Source organism: Haliotis rufescens, unplaced genomic scaffold (assembly GCF_023055435.1).
Source record: "Haliotis rufescens isolate VD_foot unplaced genomic scaffold, xgHalRufe1.0.p SCAF_22, whole genome shotgun sequence".
NCBI lineage: Eukaryota > Metazoa > Mollusca > Gastropoda > Lepetellida > Haliotidae > Haliotis > Haliotis rufescens.
In genome coordinates this window covers 5,881,141-5,898,501 of record NW_025963913.1, presented here as the reverse complement: position 1 = coordinate 5,898,501, position 17,361 = coordinate 5,881,141, and the positions used below count along the sequence as shown (strand labels likewise).

At 41.1% G+C, this 17,361-nt stretch overlaps 26 non-coding genes across 26 annotated transcripts; all 26 read left to right on the top strand.

Moving 5' to 3' along the window:
- The first annotated feature begins 45 nt into the window (after positions 1–45).
- Positions 46–117, top strand: Trnad-guc. Its single transcript has one exon. It is a non-coding gene; the product is annotated as a tRNA-Asp (tRNA).
- A 307-nt stretch (positions 118–424) lies between these two features.
- Positions 425–496, top strand: Trnad-guc. The gene has a single exon. It is a non-coding gene; the product is annotated as a tRNA-Asp (tRNA).
- Positions 497–800: 304 nt separating this feature from the next.
- Trnad-guc lies at positions 801–872 on the top strand. The gene has a single exon. It is a non-coding gene; the product is annotated as a tRNA-Asp (tRNA).
- A 307-nt stretch (positions 873–1,179) lies between these two features.
- On the top strand, positions 1,180–1,251 carry Trnad-guc. The gene has a single exon. It is a non-coding gene; the product is annotated as a tRNA-Asp (tRNA).
- A 307-nt stretch (positions 1,252–1,558) lies between these two features.
- On the top strand, positions 1,559–1,630 carry Trnad-guc. Its single transcript has one exon. It is a non-coding gene; the product is annotated as a tRNA-Asp (tRNA).
- Positions 1,631–1,937: 307 nt separating this feature from the next.
- Trnad-guc lies at positions 1,938–2,009 on the top strand. The gene has a single exon. It is a non-coding gene; the product is annotated as a tRNA-Asp (tRNA).
- Positions 2,010–2,316: 307 nt separating this feature from the next.
- Trnad-guc lies at positions 2,317–2,388 on the top strand. The gene has a single exon. It is a non-coding gene; the product is annotated as a tRNA-Asp (tRNA).
- A 307-nt stretch (positions 2,389–2,695) lies between these two features.
- Trnad-guc lies at positions 2,696–2,767 on the top strand. The gene has a single exon. It is a non-coding gene; the product is annotated as a tRNA-Asp (tRNA).
- A 307-nt stretch (positions 2,768–3,074) lies between these two features.
- Trnad-guc lies at positions 3,075–3,146 on the top strand. The gene has a single exon. It is a non-coding gene; the product is annotated as a tRNA-Asp (tRNA).
- Positions 3,147–3,453: 307 nt separating this feature from the next.
- Trnad-guc lies at positions 3,454–3,525 on the top strand. Its single transcript has one exon. It is a non-coding gene; the product is annotated as a tRNA-Asp (tRNA).
- A 307-nt stretch (positions 3,526–3,832) lies between these two features.
- Positions 3,833–3,904, top strand: Trnad-guc. Its single transcript has one exon. It is a non-coding gene; the product is annotated as a tRNA-Asp (tRNA).
- A 307-nt stretch (positions 3,905–4,211) lies between these two features.
- Trnad-guc lies at positions 4,212–4,283 on the top strand. Its single transcript has one exon. It is a non-coding gene; the product is annotated as a tRNA-Asp (tRNA).
- A 307-nt stretch (positions 4,284–4,590) lies between these two features.
- Trnad-guc lies at positions 4,591–4,662 on the top strand. The gene has a single exon. It is a non-coding gene; the product is annotated as a tRNA-Asp (tRNA).
- A 307-nt stretch (positions 4,663–4,969) lies between these two features.
- Positions 4,970–5,041, top strand: Trnad-guc. The gene has a single exon. It is a non-coding gene; the product is annotated as a tRNA-Asp (tRNA).
- A 307-nt stretch (positions 5,042–5,348) lies between these two features.
- On the top strand, positions 5,349–5,420 carry Trnad-guc. The gene has a single exon. It is a non-coding gene; the product is annotated as a tRNA-Asp (tRNA).
- A 308-nt stretch (positions 5,421–5,728) lies between these two features.
- Trnad-guc lies at positions 5,729–5,800 on the top strand. Its single transcript has one exon. It is a non-coding gene; the product is annotated as a tRNA-Asp (tRNA).
- A 307-nt stretch (positions 5,801–6,107) lies between these two features.
- Positions 6,108–6,179, top strand: Trnad-guc. Its single transcript has one exon. It is a non-coding gene; the product is annotated as a tRNA-Asp (tRNA).
- Positions 6,180–6,486: 307 nt separating this feature from the next.
- On the top strand, positions 6,487–6,558 carry Trnad-guc. Its single transcript has one exon. It is a non-coding gene; the product is annotated as a tRNA-Asp (tRNA).
- Positions 6,559–6,865: 307 nt separating this feature from the next.
- On the top strand, positions 6,866–6,937 carry Trnad-guc. The gene has a single exon. It is a non-coding gene; the product is annotated as a tRNA-Asp (tRNA).
- A 307-nt stretch (positions 6,938–7,244) lies between these two features.
- Positions 7,245–7,316, top strand: Trnad-guc. Its single transcript has one exon. It is a non-coding gene; the product is annotated as a tRNA-Asp (tRNA).
- A 307-nt stretch (positions 7,317–7,623) lies between these two features.
- Positions 7,624–7,695, top strand: Trnad-guc. The gene has a single exon. It is a non-coding gene; the product is annotated as a tRNA-Asp (tRNA).
- A 307-nt stretch (positions 7,696–8,002) lies between these two features.
- Positions 8,003–8,074, top strand: Trnad-guc. The gene has a single exon. It is a non-coding gene; the product is annotated as a tRNA-Asp (tRNA).
- A 307-nt stretch (positions 8,075–8,381) lies between these two features.
- Trnad-guc lies at positions 8,382–8,453 on the top strand. Its single transcript has one exon. It is a non-coding gene; the product is annotated as a tRNA-Asp (tRNA).
- Positions 8,454–8,761: 308 nt separating this feature from the next.
- On the top strand, positions 8,762–8,833 carry Trnad-guc. The gene has a single exon. It is a non-coding gene; the product is annotated as a tRNA-Asp (tRNA).
- Positions 8,834–9,140: 307 nt separating this feature from the next.
- Trnad-guc lies at positions 9,141–9,212 on the top strand. The gene has a single exon. It is a non-coding gene; the product is annotated as a tRNA-Asp (tRNA).
- A 6,997-nt stretch (positions 9,213–16,209) lies between these two features.
- On the top strand, positions 16,210–16,281 carry Trnad-guc. The gene has a single exon. It is a non-coding gene; the product is annotated as a tRNA-Asp (tRNA).
- The last annotated feature ends 1,080 nt before the right edge of the window (positions 16,282–17,361 follow it).

Genomic DNA, 17,361 nt, shown 5'->3' with positions numbered 1-17,361 from the left:
CTTGCTCTCTACAGCTTACTATTTTTGTCTGTGCCTTTCAGCCAATCCTCGGTAGTATAGTGGTCAGTATCCCCGCCTGTCACGCGGGAGACCCGGGTTCAATTCCCGGCCGGGGAGAACATCTTTTTAAGCTTAGATTTTTCAAGAACTATCCATCTGCCCCTTTCTTCAGATTGTTGTTCGTCAATGACACCAATGCCTGCTTTTATAATGGTTTTCTTGGTAATGGTTTACTCTCCATTTCTGGTGGGATTATGGAAATGTTAACAGTTAGGATGAAACAGTGGCAGCTCTGTGTCGCTCATAGATAAATTCACACCCAATAGAAATGATTATAAGCGTGTGCATGTCTTAACTTGGATGAGAGCTAGCTGCATGCCTTGCTCTCTACAGCTTACTATTTTTGTCTGTGCCTTTCAGCCAATCCTCGGTAGTATAGTGGTCAGTATCCCCGCCTGTCACGCGGGAGACCCGGGTTCAATTCCCGGCCGGGGAGAACATCTTTTTAAGCTTAGATTTTTCAAGAACTATCCATCTGCCCCTTTCTTCAGATTGTTGTTCGTCAATGACACCAATGCCTGCTTTTATAATGGTTTTCTTGGTAATGGTTTACTCTCCATTTCTGGTGGGATTATGGAAATGTTAACAGTTAGGATGAAACAGTGGCAGCTCTGTGTCGCTCATAGATAAATTCACACCCAATAGAAATGATTATAAGCGTGTGCAACTAACTTGGATGAGAGCTAGCTGCATGCCTTGCTCTCTACAGCTTACTATTTTTGTCTGTGCCTTTCGGCCAATCCTCGGTAGTATAGTGGTCAGTATCCCCGCCTGTCACGCGGGAGACCCGGGTTCAATTCCCGGCCGGGGAGAACATCTTTTTAAGCTTAGATTTTTCAAGAACTATCCATCTGCCCCTTTCTTCAGATTGTTGTTCGTCAATGACACCAATGCCTGCTTTTATAATGGTTTTCTTGGTAATGGTTTACTCTCCATTTCTGGTGGGATTATGGAAATGTTAACAGTTAGGATGAAACAGTGGCAGCTCTGTGTCGCTCATAGATAAATTCACACCCAATAGAAATGATTATAAGCGTGTGCATGTCTTAACTTGGATGAGAGCTAGCTGCATGCCTTGCTCTCTACAGCTTACTATTTTTGTCTGTGCCTTTCGGCCAATCCTCGGTAGTATAGTGGTCAGTATCCCCGCCTGTCACGCGGGAGACCCGGGTTCAATTCCCGGCCGGGGAGAACATCTTTTTAAGATTAGATTTTTCAAGAACTATCCATCTGCCCCTTTCTTCAGATTGTTGTTCGTCAATGACACCAATGCCTGCTTTTATAATGGTTTTCTTGGTAATGGTTTACTCTCCATTTCTGGTGGGATTATGGAAATGTTAACAGTTAGGATGAAACAGTGGCAGCTCTGTGTCGCTCATAGATAAATTCACACCCAATAGAAATGATTATAAGCGTGTGCATGTCTTAACTTGGATGAGAGCTAGCTGCATGCCTTGCTCTCTACAGCTTACTATTTTTGTCTGTGCCTTTCAGCCAATCCTCGGTAGTATAGTGGTCAGTATCCCCGCCTGTCACGCGGGAGACCCGGGTTCAATTCCCGGCCGGGGAGAACATCTTTTTAAGCTTAGATTTTTCAAGAACTATCCATCTGCCCCTTTCTTCAGATTGTTGTTCGTCAATGACACCAATGCCTGCTTTTATAATGGTTTTCTTGGTAATGGTTTACTCTCCATTTCTGGTGGGATTATGGAAATGTTAACAGTTAGGATGAAACAGTGGCAGCTCTGTGTCGCTCATAGATAAATTCACACCCAATAGAAATGATTATAAGCGTGTGCATGTCTTAACTTGGATGAGAGCTAGCTGCATGCCTTGCTCTCTACAGCTTACTATTTTTGTCTGTGCCTTTCAGCCAATCCTCGGTAGTATAGTGGTCAGTATCCCCGCCTGTCACGCGGGAGACCCGGGTTCAATTCCCGGCCGGGGAGAACATCTTTTTAAGCTTAGATTTTTCAAGAACTATCCATCTGCCCCTTTCTTCAGATTGTTGTTCGTCAATGACACCAATGCCTGCTTTTATAATGGTTTTCTTGGTAATGGTTTACTCTCCATTTCTGGTGGGATTATGGAAATGTTAACAGTTAGGATGAAACAGTGGCAGCTCTGTGTCGCTCATAGATAAATTCACACCCAATAGAAATGATTATAAGCGTGTGCATGTCTTAACTTGGATGAGAGCTAGCTGCATGCCTTGCTCTCTACAGCTTACTATTTTTGTCTGTGCCTTTCAGCCAATCCTCGGTAGTATAGTGGTCAGTATCCCCGCCTGTCACGCGGGAGACCCGGGTTCAATTCCCGGCCGGGGAGAACATCTTTTTAAGCTTAGATTTTTCAAGAACTATCCATCTGCCCCTTTCTTCAGATTGTTGTTCGTCAATGACACCAATGCCTGCTTTTATAATGGTTTTCTTGGTAATGGTTTACTCTCCATTTCTGGTGGGATTATGGAAATGTTAACAGTTAGGATGAAACAGTGGCAGCTCTGTGTCGCTCATAGATAAATTCACACCCAATAGAAATGATTATAAGCGTGTGCATGTCTTAACTTGGATGAGAGCTAGCTGCATGCCTTGCTCTCTACAGCTTACTATTTTTGTCTGTGCCTTTCAGCCAATCCTCGGTAGTATAGTGGTCAGTATCCCCGCCTGTCACGCGGGAGACCCGGGTTCAATTCCCGGCCGGGGAGAACATCTTTTTAAGCTTAGATTTTTCAAGAACTATCCATCTGCCCCTTTCTTCAGATTGTTGTTCGTCAATGACACCAATGCCTGCTTTTATAATAGCTTTCTTGGTAATGGTTTACTCTCCATTTCTGGTGGGATTATGGAAATGTTAACAGTTAGGATGAAACAGTGGCAGCTCTGTGTCGCTCATAGATAAATTCACACCCAATAGAAATGATTATAAGCGTGTGCATGTCTTAACTTGGATGAGAGCTAGCTGCATGCCTTGCTCTCTACAGCTTACTATTTTTGTCTGTGCCTTTCAGCCAATCCTCGGTAGTATAGTGGTCAGTATCCCCGCCTGTCACGCGGGAGACCCGGGTTCAATTCCCGGCCGGGGAGAACATCTTTTTAAGCTTAGATTTTTCAAGAACTATCCATCTGCCCCTTTCTTCAGATTGTTGTTCGTCAATGACACCAATGCCTGCTTTTATAATGGTTTTCTTGGTAATGGTTTACTCTCCATTTCTGGTGGGATTATGGAAATGTTAACAGTTAGGATGAAACAGTGGCAGCTCTGTGTCGCTCATAGATAAATTCACACCCAATAGAAATGATTATAAGCGTGTGCATGTCTTAACTTGGATGAGAGCTAGCTGCATGCCTTGCTCTCTACAGCTTACTATTTTTGTCTGTGCCTTTCAGCCAATCCTCGGTAGTATAGTGGTCAGTATCCCCGCCTGTCACGCGGGAGACCCGGGTTCAATTCCCGGCCGGGGAGAACATCTTTTTAAGCTTAGATTTTTCAAGAACTATCCATCTGCCCCTTTCTTCAGATTGTTGTTCGTCAATGACACCAATGCCTGCTTTTATAATGGTTTTCTTGGTAATGGTTTACTCTCCATTTCTGGTGGGATTATGGAAATGTTAACAGTTAGGATGAAACAGTGGCAGCTCTGTGTCGCTCATAGATAAATTCACACCCAATAGAAATGATTATAAGCGTGTGCATGTCTTAACTTGGATGAGAGCTAGCTGCATGCCTTGCTCTCTACAGCTTACTATTTTTGTCTGTGCCTTTCAGCCAATCCTCGGTAGTATAGTGGTCAGTATCCCCGCCTGTCACGCGGGAGACCCGGGTTCAATTCCCGGCCGGGGAGAACATCTTTTTAAGCTTAGATTTTTCAAGAACTATCCATCTGCCCCTTTCTTCAGATTGTTGTTCGTCAATGACACCAATGCCTGCTTTTATAATGGTTTTCTTGGTAATGGTTTACTCTCCATTTCTGGTGGGATTATGGAAATGTTAACAGTTAGGATGAAACAGTGGCAGCTCTGTGTCGCTCATAGATAAATTCACACCCAATAGAAATGATTATAAGCGTGTGCATGTCTTAACTTGGATGAGAGCTAGCTGCACGCCTTGCTCTCTACAGCTTACTATTTTTGTCTGTGCCTTTCAGCCAATCCTCGGTAGTATAGTGGTCAGTATCCCCGCCTGTCACGCGGGAGACCCGGGTTCAATTCCCGGCCGGGGAGAACATCTTTTTAAGCTTAGATTTTTCAAGAACTATCCATCTGCCCCTTTCTTCAGATTGTTGTTCGTCAATGACACCAATGCCTGCTTTTATAATGGTTTTCTTGGTAATGGTTTACTCTCCATTTCTGGTGGGATTATGGAAATGTTAACAGTTAGGATGAAACAGTGGCAGCTCTGTGTCGCTCATAGATAAATTCACACCCAATAGAAATGATTATAAGCGTGTGCATGTCTTAACTTGGATGAGAGCTAGCTGCATGCCTTGCTCTCTACAGCTTACTATTTTTGTCTGTGCCTTTCAGCCAATCCTCGGTAGTATAGTGGTCAGTATCCCCGCCTGTCACGCGGGAGACCCGGGTTCAATTCCCGGCCGGGGAGAACATCTTTTTAAGCTTAGATTTTTCAAGAACTATCCATCTGCCCCTTTCTTCAGATTGTTGTTCGTCAATGACACCAATGCCTGCTTTTATAATGGTTTTCTTGGTAATGGTTTACTCTCCATTTCTGGTGGGATTATGGAAATGTTAACAGTTAGGATGAAACAGTGGCAGCTCTGTGTCGCTCATAGATAAATTCACACCCAATAGAAATGATTATAAGCGTGTGCATGTCTTAACTTGGATGAGAGCTAGCTGCATGCCTTGCTCTCTACAGCTTACTATTTTTGTCTGTGCCTTTCAGCCAATCCTCGGTAGTATAGTGGTCAGTATCCCCGCCTGTCACGCGGGAGACCCGGGTTCAATTCCCGGCCGGGGAGAACATCTTTTTAAGCTTAGATTTTTCAAGAACTATCCATCTGCCCCTTTCTTCAGATTGTTGTTCGTCAATGACACCAATGCCTGCTTTTATAATGGTTTTCTTGGTAATGGTTTACTCTCCATTTCTGGTGGGATTATGGAAATGTTAACAGTTAGGATGAAACAGTGGCAGCTCTGTGTCGCTCATAGATAAATTCACACCCAATAGAAATGATTATAAGCGTGTGCATGTCTTAACTTGGATGAGAGCTAGCTGCATGCCTTGCTCTCTACAGCTTACTATTTTTGTCTGTGTCTTTCAGCCAATCCTCGGTAGTATAGTGGTCAGTATCCCCGCCTGTCACGCGGGAGACCCGGGTTCAATTCCCGGCCGGGGAGAACATCTTTTTTAAGCTTAGATTTTTCAAGAACTATCCATCTGCCCCTTTCTTCAGATTGTTGTTCGTCAATGACACCAATGCCTGCTTTTATAATGGTTTTCTTGGTAATGGTTTACTCTCCATTTCTGGTGGGATTATGGAAATGTTAACAGTTAGGATGAAACAGTGGCAGCTCTGTGTCGCTCATAGATAAATTCACACCCAATAGAAATGATTATAAGCGTGTGCATGTCTTAACTTGGATGAGAGCTAGCTGCATGCCTTGCTCTCTACAGCTTACTATTTTTGTCTGTGCCTTTCAGCCAATCCTCGGTAGTATAGTGGTCAGTATCCCCGCCTGTCACGCGGGAGACCCGGGTTCAATTCCCGGCCGGGGAGAACATCTTTTTAAGCTTAGATTTTTCAAGAACTATCCATCTGCCCCTTTCTTCAGATTGTTGTTCGTCAATGACACCAATGCCTGCTTTTATAATGGTTTTCTTGGTAATGGTTTACTCTCCATTTCTGGTGGGATTATGGAAATGTTAACAGTTAGGATGAAACAGTGGCAGCTCTGTGTCGCTCATAGATAAATTCACACCCAATAGAAATGATTATAAGCGTGTGCATGTCTTAACTTGGATGAGAGCTAGCTGCATGCCTTGCTCTCTACAGCTTACTATTTTTGTCTGTGCCTTTCAGCCAATCCTCGGTAGTATAGTGGTCAGTATCCCCGCCTGTCACGCGGGAGACCCGGGTTCAATTCCCGGCCGGGGAGAACATCTTTTTAAGCTTAGATTTTTCAAGAACTATCCATCTGCCCCTTTCTTCAGATTGTTGTTCGTCAATGACACCAATGCCTGCTTTTATAATGGTTTTCTTGGTAATGGTTTACTCTCCATTTCTGGTGGGATTATGGAAATGTTAACAGTTAGGATGAAACAGTGGCAGCTCTGTGTCGCTCATAGATAAATTCACACCCAATAGAAATGATTATAAGCGTGTGCATGTCTTAACTTGGATGAGAGCTAGCTGCATGCCTTGCTCTCTACAGCTTACTATTTTTGTCTGTGCCTTTCAGCCAATCCTCGGTAGTATAGTGGTCAGTATCCCCGCCTGTCACGCGGGAGACCCGGGTTCAATTCCCGGCCGGGGAGAACATCTTTTTAAGCTTAGATTTTTCAAGAACTATCCATCTGCCCCTTTCTTCAGATTGTTGTTCGTCAATGACACCAATGCCTGCTTTTATAATGGTTTTCTTGGTAATGGTTTACTCTCCATTTCTGGTGGGATTATGGAAATGTTAACAGTTAGGATGAAACAGTGGCAGCTCTGTGTCGCTCATAGATAAATTCACACCCAATAGAAATGATTATAAGCGTGTGCATGTCTTAACTTGGATGAGAGCTAGCTGCATGCCTTGCTCTCTACAGCTTACTATTTTTGTCTGTGCCTTTCAGCCAATCCTCGGTAGTATAGTGGTCAGTATCCCCGCCTGTCACGCGGGAGACCCGGGTTCAATTCCCGGCCGGGGAGAACATCTTTTTAAGCTTAGATTTTTCAAGAACTATCCATCTGCCCCTTTCTTCAGATTGTTGTTCGTCAATGACACCAATGCCTGCTTTTATAATGGTTTTCTTGGTAATGGTTTACTCTCCATTTCTGGTGGGATTATGGAAATGTTAACAGTTAGGATGAAACAGTGGCAGCTCTGTGTCGCTCATAGATAAATTCACACCCAATAGAAATGATTATAAGCGTGTGCATGTCTTAACTTGGATGAGAGCTAGCTGCATGCCTTGCTCTCTACAGCTTACTATTTTTGTCTGTGCCTTTCAGCCAATCCTCGGTAGTATAGTGGTCAGTATCCCCGCCTGTCACGCGGGAGACCCGGGTTCAATTCCCGGCCGGGGAGAACATCTTTTTAAGCTTAGATTTTTCAAGAACTATCCATCTGCCCCTTTCTTCAGATTGTTGTTCGTCAATGACACCAATGCCTGCTTTTATAATGGTTTTCTTGGTAATGGTTTACTCTCCATTTCTGGTGGGATTATGGAAATGTTAACAGTTAGGATGAAACAGTGGCAGCTCTGTGTCGCTCATAGATAAATTCACACCCAATAGAAATGATTATAAGCGTGTGCATGTCTTAACTTGGATGAGAGCTAGCTGCATGCCTTGCTCTCTACAGCTTACTATTTTTGTCTGTGCCTTTCAGCCAATCCTCGGTAGTATAGTGGTCAGTATCCCCGCCTGTCACGCGGGAGACCCGGGTTCAATTCCCGGCCGGGGAGAACATCTTTTTAAGCTTAGATTTTTCAAGAACTATCCATCTGCCCCTTTCTTCAGATTGTTGTTCGTCAATGACACCAATGCCTGCTTTTATAATGGTTTTCTTGGTAATGGTTTACTCTCCATTTCTGGTGGGATTATGGAAATGTTAACAGTTAGGATGAAACAGTGGCAGCTCTGTGTCGCTCATAGATAAATTCACACCCAATAGAAATGATTATAAGCGTGTGCATGTCTTAACTTGGATGAGAGCTAGCTGCATGCCTTGCTCTCTACAGCTTACTATTTTTGTCTGTGCCTTTCAGCCAATCCTCGGTAGTATAGTGGTCAGTATCCCCGCCTGTCACGCGGGAGACCCGGGTTCAATTCCCGGCCGGGGAGAACATCTTTTTAAGCTTAGATTTTTCAAGAACTATCCATCTGCCCCTTTCTTCAGATTGTTGTTCGTCAATGACACCAATGCCTGCTTTTATAATGGTTTTCTTGGTAATGGTTTACTCTCCATTTCTGGTGGGATTATGGAAATGTTAACAGTTAGGATGAAACAGTGGCAGCTCTGTGTCGCTCATAGATAAATTCACACCCAATAGAAATGATTATAAGCGTGTGCATGTCTTAACTTGGATGAGAGCTAGCTGCATGCCTTGCTCTCTACAGCTTACTATTTTTGTCTGTGCCTTTCAGCCAATCCTCGGTAGTATAGTGGTCAGTATCCCCGCCTGTCACGCGGGAGACCCGGGTTCAATTCCCGGCCGGGGAGAACATCTTTTTTAAGCTTAGATTTTTCAAGAACTATCCATCTGCCCCTTTCTTCAGATTGTTGTTCGTCAATGACACCAATGCCTGCTTTTATAATGGTTTTCTTGGTAATGGTTTACTCTCCATTTCTGGTGGGATTATGGAAATGTTAACAGTTAGGATGAAACAGTGGCAGCTCTGTGTCGCTCATAGATAAATTCACACCCAATAGAAATGATTATAAGCGTGTGCATGTCTTAACTTGGATGAGAGCTAGCTGCATGCCTTGCTCTCTACAGCTTACTATTTTTGTCTGTGCCTTTCAGCCAATCCTCGGTAGTATAGTGGTCAGTATCCCCGCCTGTCACGCGGGAGACCCGGGTTCAATTCCCGGCCGGGGAGAACATCTTTTTAAGCTTAGATTTTTCAAGAACTATCCATCTGCCCCTTTCTTCAGATTGTTGTTCGTCAATGACACCAATGCCTGCTTTTATAATGGTTTTCTTGGTAATGGTTTACTCTCCATTTCTGGTGGGATTATGGAAATGTTAACAGTTAGGATGAAACAGTGGCAGCTCTGTGTCGCTCATAGATAAATTCACACCCAATAGAAATGATTATAAGCGTGTGCATGTCTTAACTTGGATGAGAGCTAGCTGCATGCCTTGCTCTCTACAGCTTACTATTTTTGTCTGTGCCTTTCAGCCAATCCTCGGTAGTATAGTGGTCAGTATCCCCGCCTGTCACGCGGGAGACCCGGGTTCAATTCCCGGCCGGGGAGAACATCTTTTTAAGCTTAGATTTTTCAAGAACTATCCATCTGCCCCTTTCTTCAGATTGTTGTTCGTCAATGACACCAATGCCTGCTTTTATAATGGTTTTCTTGGTAATGGTTTACTCTCCATTTCTGGTGGGATTATGGAAATGTTAACAGTTAGGATGAAACAGTGGCAGCTCTGTGTCGCTCATAGATAAATTCACACCCATCTTAACTTGGATGAGAGCTAGCTGCATGCCTTGCTCTCTACAGCTTACTATTTTTGTCTGTGCCTTTCAGCCAATCCTCGGTAGTATAGTGGTCAGTATCCCCGCCTGTGGTTACCTCCCTTTCTTCGGAGGTGTGTGGACGTGCTGACGATCGGGCAACACAGATTCTCAGATTAAATCGTTCACAAGTTCCGTAGAATACCAGATTTACGCTTACAAGGTAGGAAAGACTTTGATATGTAGTTGTGTGAAGACCTTAAACATTTGCATGCACGTTTGTGCATGCTATTGACTTTGGTTGTCTTTGAATCTCCCTTGCTCACTGGGTTCAAAATGGCGGACACCAAACAGAAAAGAAAATATCTGAAAGATTGCACGATTGAAGTGAATGTTGGTAACAACAAAGTGATTAGTGCTAGTATATTATCTTGTGCGCTATTGGAATATGTGTCCGATGTATGGGCGTGCGTCCTAAAAGGAACAGAATGCTATGATGTCACTGTCCCAGACAGTAACGAGGCAAGGATTCTTGCAGAAACTGATGACTTGAAAATAGGAGGTACACCGATTAACTTCAGGTTACTTCATTGTGAAAGCGTCGTAGTATCATTCCTACACCTTCCACCCTACATTGGTGATGAGGAAATTGTAAACATGCTGATCAAAAGGGGTATCACTTTGAAAAGGGATATTAAACGCAGGACCCTGAAAGGCACCAACATTTTTGATGGTACAAGGTATGTGCGCGTCGCTTCCCCCCCCCCCCCCCCCCCCCCCCCGAGTGTAAATCCTTGCCATACTCCATGGGTTTCAACACATTAGATGGATATCGATACTTTCGTGTGATTCATAATAATCAAGAACGATTGTGTTTTAAATGCAACTCGGGAGACCATATGGTTAAAGAATGCCCAAATACCAAATGCTTTAAGTGCAACGGACATGGCCACATTGCCAAAAACTGCAACACAGAAAGAACACTTAAACGTAGTTGTGAACTGTGCTCTCTACCTATTGGTAGCTGCAGCTGTTTCCTAGACGAGGAAGACAACGGTCAGTACAGCATGTCAGAGGAGTCGGAGCTAGGAAAGGAACTAGCCTCTGAAAGGTCATGGGATGATGATAATGATGATTCATCTGTTGAGAACTTTGAACCTCAAGAAAAGAAAAAGAACAAAGATGGACCAATAGAGGAAAAAGGAGAAGAAAATGAAGAGGAAAAACTTGATGAAGCCCCTGAAATTCCCTGTACAAATAACAGTGTTGGAGATTACATGGAGAGTGAGGATAAGACAATGAGACAGTCGTTTCCTCAAGATGGACATGAAAATATAACACCTTCTAAATGGAACAAATCTTCGGAGAAAAGAGGAAGAAGAAATAAACTACAACCCAAGATCACAGACTGTGTACTTCAGAACAATGACTTAAAAAATAAATTGAGAGAAAGTAAAAAAGATGAACAAAAGAAGAAGAAAGAAGAAAAGGTTAATAATCGACGAGAAATATCTGGCGTGTCTGAGAATGGTGTATAAACTAATAATGTGTTTGTACATACATGTCATACTTATATTTGCAATGGTCACAACATGGTCATGGAATGTGAATGGACTCCGTGATGTCACAAAAATGCAAAATGTATTCTCTCTACTAACGAACTCCCATGTCAATATTGCCTTTTTGCAGGAGACCTTTTGGTCTGATGAATTCATTGAAAAATATAAATATTTATGGCCAGGAACAATTTTATACTCTAATGGTGGTAATGCTAGAAAAGGAGTTGCTCTTTTGATATCTCCTGACTTTGAAGAAAAGGTGGCCATGCTTGAAAAAGACATTGATGGAAGACTACTAAAGGCGTCTCTATCTCTTGAAGATAAAACAGTGATTTTATTAAATGTGTATGCCCCAAACGATCCTAGAGAGAGAATACTATTTTTTAAATAATTTAATGAAATGGGTTAATCATGAGCATTTAATTTGCGCTGGAGATTTTAATGAAATTCTTGATCCTTCACTTGATAAAGGTCCCAATAACACAACGTTTAACATCCAAAGTAGCAATGTGTTAAACACCTTTCTTCACAAAAACAACCTAATTGATATATGGCGGTACAAGAACTATGACAAAAAAGAGTTTTCTCGAATACCGTCTGTATTAGGAGTTATTAAACAATCTCGGATTGATTTGATATTTGTTTCAAGAAACCTTATTTCAAATATTATCAACTGTTACATTAGATATTCCTCTGTGAGTGATCACAATATTGTTGTATCAAGGTTAGACTTTTCTCCTATAGAAAGGGGTCCTGGTGTATGGATTTTTAATAATCAGCTTCTTGACGATTGCGCATTTTATCAAAAGATCACTGAAATAATAGAAGAGGCAAAAGGGTGCCCTTTACTTAAAACTGAACCATTGATATGGTGGGTTAACTTGAAATATCAGTTCAAAAAGTTGTCCAGGTACTATGCATCTAAAAAAAGCAATCATGAAAAAGCTGATTATTTTAAAATTCAAAATAAGCTTAGAAAAGAATATCATAAGATATCCTCCATTCCTGGCTATGTATCTTCTGTTTTACAATCAATAGAAAATGAGCTGGAGACATACGAGATTAACAAATGCAAAGGAGCTATTCTCAGGTCAAAGGCACAGTGGACTCTCGATTCCGACAGAAATACCTCATACTTTTTAAATCTAGAAAAAACAAAACAGCAAGCAAACTCGATCAAAGAATTATTTAGAGGAGATGGTACAATAGCCAACAACACAGAGGATATCTTGGATACTGCTCAACAATTTTACTCCTCTTTATTCACTGCTGAACACTGTAATGTAGAAAAACAACAGGACATAGTTAATAATATCAAGGACAAGCTGTCCGAAGATGAGAGGAATTCATGCGAAGTACATATTTCTCAGAGTGAGCTTACTGTGGCACTCAAAGGTATGCAGAAAAATAAATCACCAGGACCAGATGGTCTAGCAGTTGAGTTTTATTTGAAGTTTTGGAACATTTTATGCCCCTTCTTCATACAAGTTGTCGATTGTGTACACAAAGAAAACAGTCTTTCACGTACCATGAAAAAGAGTATAATTAGTTTATTTTATAAAAAGAAAGGTGACAAGAGAGACATTAAATGTTACAGGCCTATTTCATTGATAAATGTAGATTGTAAACTAATATCCAGAGTGTTGTCATTAAGATTACGAACTGTCATGTCCTCAATTGTCTCCCCTGAACAATCTTGCTGTGTACCAGGAAGAGACATAGCTAACAACCTTCACTCCCTAAGAGATGTTATTGACATTGTAAATAATCGTGATGATGATGATTCATATCTCATCAAAATAGATCAAGAGAAAGCTTTTGACAGGGTCTCACATCAATACTTATTTCAAATTCTCAGAAAATTTAACTTTGGAGATTCCTTCATTTCATGGATTAAAATTCTCTATACTGATATGCATAGTTCTGTTAAATGCAATGGCCATTTGACGCCTTATTTTACTTTAACTCGTGGTGTTCGTCAAGGAGATCCAATGAGCTCCATGCTGTACGTTTTGGTGTCAGAGCCACTTAATCTCCTAGTTAAGAACAATCCTGAAATCCACGGAATAAGTATCAACAATGACATTTATTCCTTGATATATCAACATGCTGATGACACTTCAATCACTGTTTCAGATGTCAACTCCGTCGAAGAAACATTTAGCACAGTTAACTCATACTGTGAAGGAACGGGAGCAAAAATCAACATCGAAAAATCAGAAGTTTTGTTATTGGGTAAAAATAACCTTCGTGGCTGTTCAATCAACGTCCCGGTTAAAATCAAAAAAAGATTGTGCTGAAATATTAGGCATTTATTTCGGCAAGGATAAAGCAATGTGTGAAACGTTGAATTGGAGAAAGAAAATGGACAAAATTCAAACATTGTTAAATTCATGGTTACGTAGACAACATACTCTACAGGGTAGAGCAGTTGTAATAAATATCCTTATGAGTTCCCGCTTATGGTATGCGTTTACTGTACTACCTGTCCCACAATGGGTTGAGCATAGATTTACTCAGATGTTTAGTAAATTCTTGTGGCACAATAAAACTGCCAAAATAACATCAGATACCTGTATTGGTATTTGTTTAGATGGTGGTCTGAATATACCAAAGTTGTGTTTTAAAATATATGCACTGAGACTTAAGTTGCTGAGGGCTTTTGCTAATTCCCAGCTTAATTGTATTTGGAAACAAACAATGCTATATTTTATGTCACAGCTTCTGAAAATGAACTTGGGAATTCATGTTTTATCTCTTGAACATAATAAGGGTGATTTACAAGACATAAGCCCATTTTATGCTGAACTATTATCTGCATGGAATGAAATTACTGGAGGGAAAAGACCCTTGCTTCAAAATGTAGATGATATCATGAATCAACCACTTTTCAAAAATCCATTAATTACTTTCAATGGAAAAACTCTAATGTTTCAATCGTTTATTTCAAGTGGAATTATTTGTATTAAACATATTTGTTTTGAAGTTATTCCAAAATTCATGTCCTCACAAATTATTGTAGACATTGTACATGATACTTTACCTGAAATGGACATAAACACTATACAACAATGCTATGCAATCATTTTATACGCGCTTCCATCAGAATGGAAAAATATCATTTTGTCTGATGTTGGCAAAAACCTTCCCTCGGGAGACATCTTCTGCACGATTGATGGACAGGACATGTCAGTTGAAGTTTTAACAGCTAAATTTTGCTACGAAATATTCAGACAAAAACACTTCCAAAAGCCAGTTGCTATTTCTTTTTGGAATAATATTGCTTTGGACATTAATTGGAAAGATATTTGGCTGAATGTGTGGCAGAAAGATAAATCAACAGACTCTATACAGTTGGATTTTAAAATTGCTCACAATATTATCTTTACATATGATAAACTGTGCAAAATTTGATTGTCAAACACTGATGTTTGTCCTGTGTGTCAAAATGAAACAGAGGACATTTTACATTTGTTTATCTTCTGCCAAGAGTTATCTTCCTTGCAATCTCTATTAATTGACATGTTGACAGATGTTTGTCAAGATTCAGGGTTTAGTCTTGGACAATTATACCTCTGGTTACTGTTTGGATTCCTGCCAGAAAAGAAGTTGTCATGTAAACCCTTCATGAACATTGTATTGTCAATATATCGAATTGCTGTATTTAAAAGAAGAGTTATTATGAGTCAGGAAACAATCTCATTTCACATGAAAGCTTTTTTCAAATCTTTGATTAAGCGTCATTTCAGCTTTTTGTTGTTTCACTATTCAAAAATGAATCAATTACATATCTTTATTCAAAGATATATAATGACCAATACATTTATCACATTAGATGGAAATGAGATTGTTCTCAAACCTCCTCTAGAATAGAAACATATAACATGTAACGTGTAAAGAGCATGTTCAATCTGCATTCCTCTTTTTGTATATGTAAAGACGTGTTTAGATAATCAAATGTAAAAAACTATTTCTCATATTTTCTGTCTGTAGAATCGGAATGTTATCCACTGCCACCCTACTTCTGTGATAACCTTTTCATTTTTTTGGTGGCAGTGGCAGCACTGTCTGCGTCTGTAATAAGTTCCCGTGAATAAATTTTATTAAGAAAAAAAAAAAAGTATCCCCGCCTGTCACGCGGGAGACCCGGGTTCAATTCCCGGCCGGGGAGAACATCTTTTTAAGCTTAGATTTTTCAAGAACTATCCATCTGCCCCTTTCTTCAGATTGTTGTTCGTCAATGACACCAATGCCTACTTTTATAATGGTTTTCTTGGTAATGGTTTACTCTCCATTTCTGGTGGGATTATGGAAATGTTAACAGTTAGGATGAAACAGTGGCAGCTCTGTGTCGCTCATAGATAAATTCACACCCAATAGAAATGATTATAAGCGTGTGCATGTCTTAACTTGGATGAGAGCTAGCTGCATGCCTTGCTCTCTACAGCTTACTATTTTTGTCTGTGCCTTTCAGCCAATCCTCGTTAGTATAGTGGACAGTATCCCCGCCTGTCACGCGGGAGACCCGGGTTCAATTCCCGGCGGGGAGAACATCTTTTTAAGCTTAGATTTTTCAAGAACTATCCATCTGCCCCTTTCTTCAGATAGTTGTTCGTCAATGACACCAATGCCTGCTTTTATAATGGTTTTCTTGGTAATGGTTTACTCTCCATTTCTGGTGGGATTATGGAAATGTTAACAGTTAGGATGAAACAGTGGCAGCTCTGTGTCGCTCATAGATAAATTCACACCCAATAGAAATGATTATAAGCGTGTGCATGTCTTAACTTGGATGAGAGCTAGCTGCATGCCTTGCTCTCTACAGCTTACTATTTTTGTCTGTGCCTTTCAGCCAATCCTCGGTAGTATAGTGGTCAGTATCCCCGCCTGTCACGCGGGAGACCCGGGTTCAATTCCCTGCCGGGGAGAACATCTTTTTAAGCTTAGATTTTTCAAGAACTATCCATCTGCCCCTTTCTTCAGATTGTTGTTCGTCAATGACACCAATGCCTGCTTTTATAATGGTTTTCTTGGTAATGGTTTACTCTCCATTTCTGGTGGGATCATGGAAATGTTAACAGTTAGGATGAAACAGTGGCAGCTCTGTGTCGCACATAGATAAATTCACACCCAATAGAAATGATTATAAGAGTATGCATGTCTTAACTTGGATGAGAGCTAGCTGCATGCCTTGCTCTCTACAGCTTACTATTTTTGTCTGTGCCTTTCTGCCAATCCTCGGTAGTATAGTGGTCAGTATCCCCGCCTGTCACGCGGGAGACCCGGGTTCAATTCCCGGCCGGGGAGAACATCTTTTTAAGCTTAGATTTTTCAAGAACTATCCATCTGCCCCTTTCTTCAGATTGTTGTTCGTCAATGACACCAATGCCTGCTTTTATAATGGTTTTCTTGGTAATGGTTTACTCTCCATTTCTGGTGGGATTATGGAAATGTTAACAGTTAGGATGAAACAGTGGCAGCTCTGTGTCGCTCATAGATAAATTCACACCCAATAGAAATGATTATAAGCGTGTGCATGTCTTAACTTGGATGAGAGCTAGCTGCATGCCTTGCTCTCTACAGCTTACTATTTTTGTCTGTGCCTTTCAGCCAATCATCGGTAGTATAGTGGTCAGTATCCCCGCCTGTCACGCGGGAGACCCGGGTTCAATTCCCGGCCGGGGAGAACATCTTTTTAAGCTTAGATTTTTCAAGAACTATCCATCTGCCCCTTTCTTCAGATTGTTGTTCGTCAATGACACCAATGCCTGCTTTTATAATGGTTTTCTTGGTAATGGTTTACTCTCCATTTCTGGTGGGATTATGGAAATGTTAACAGTTAGGATGAAACAGTGGCAGCTCTGTGTCGCTCATAGATAAATTCACACCCAATAGAAATGATTATAAGCGTGTGCATGTCTTAACTTGGATGAGAGCTAGCTGCATGCCTTGCTCTCTACAGCTTACTATTTTTGTCTGTGCCTTTCAGCCAATCATCGGTAGTATAGTGGTCAGTATCCCCGCCTGTCACGCGGGAGACCCGGGTTCAATTCCCGGCCGGGGAGAACATCTTTTTAAGCTTAGATTTTTCAAGAACTATCCATCTGCCCCTTTCTTCAGATTGTTGTTCGTCAATGACACCAATGCCTGCTTTTATAATGGTTTTCTTGGTAATGGTTTACTCTCCATTTCTGGTGGGATCATGGAAATGTTAACAGTTAGGATGAAACAGTGGCAGCTCTGTGTCGCTCATAGATAAATTCACACCCAATAGAAATGATTATAAGCGTGTGCATGTCTTAACTTGGATGAGAGCTAGCTGCATGCCTTGCTCTCTACAGCTTACTATTTTTGTCTGTGCCTTTCAGCCAATCAACGGTAGTATAG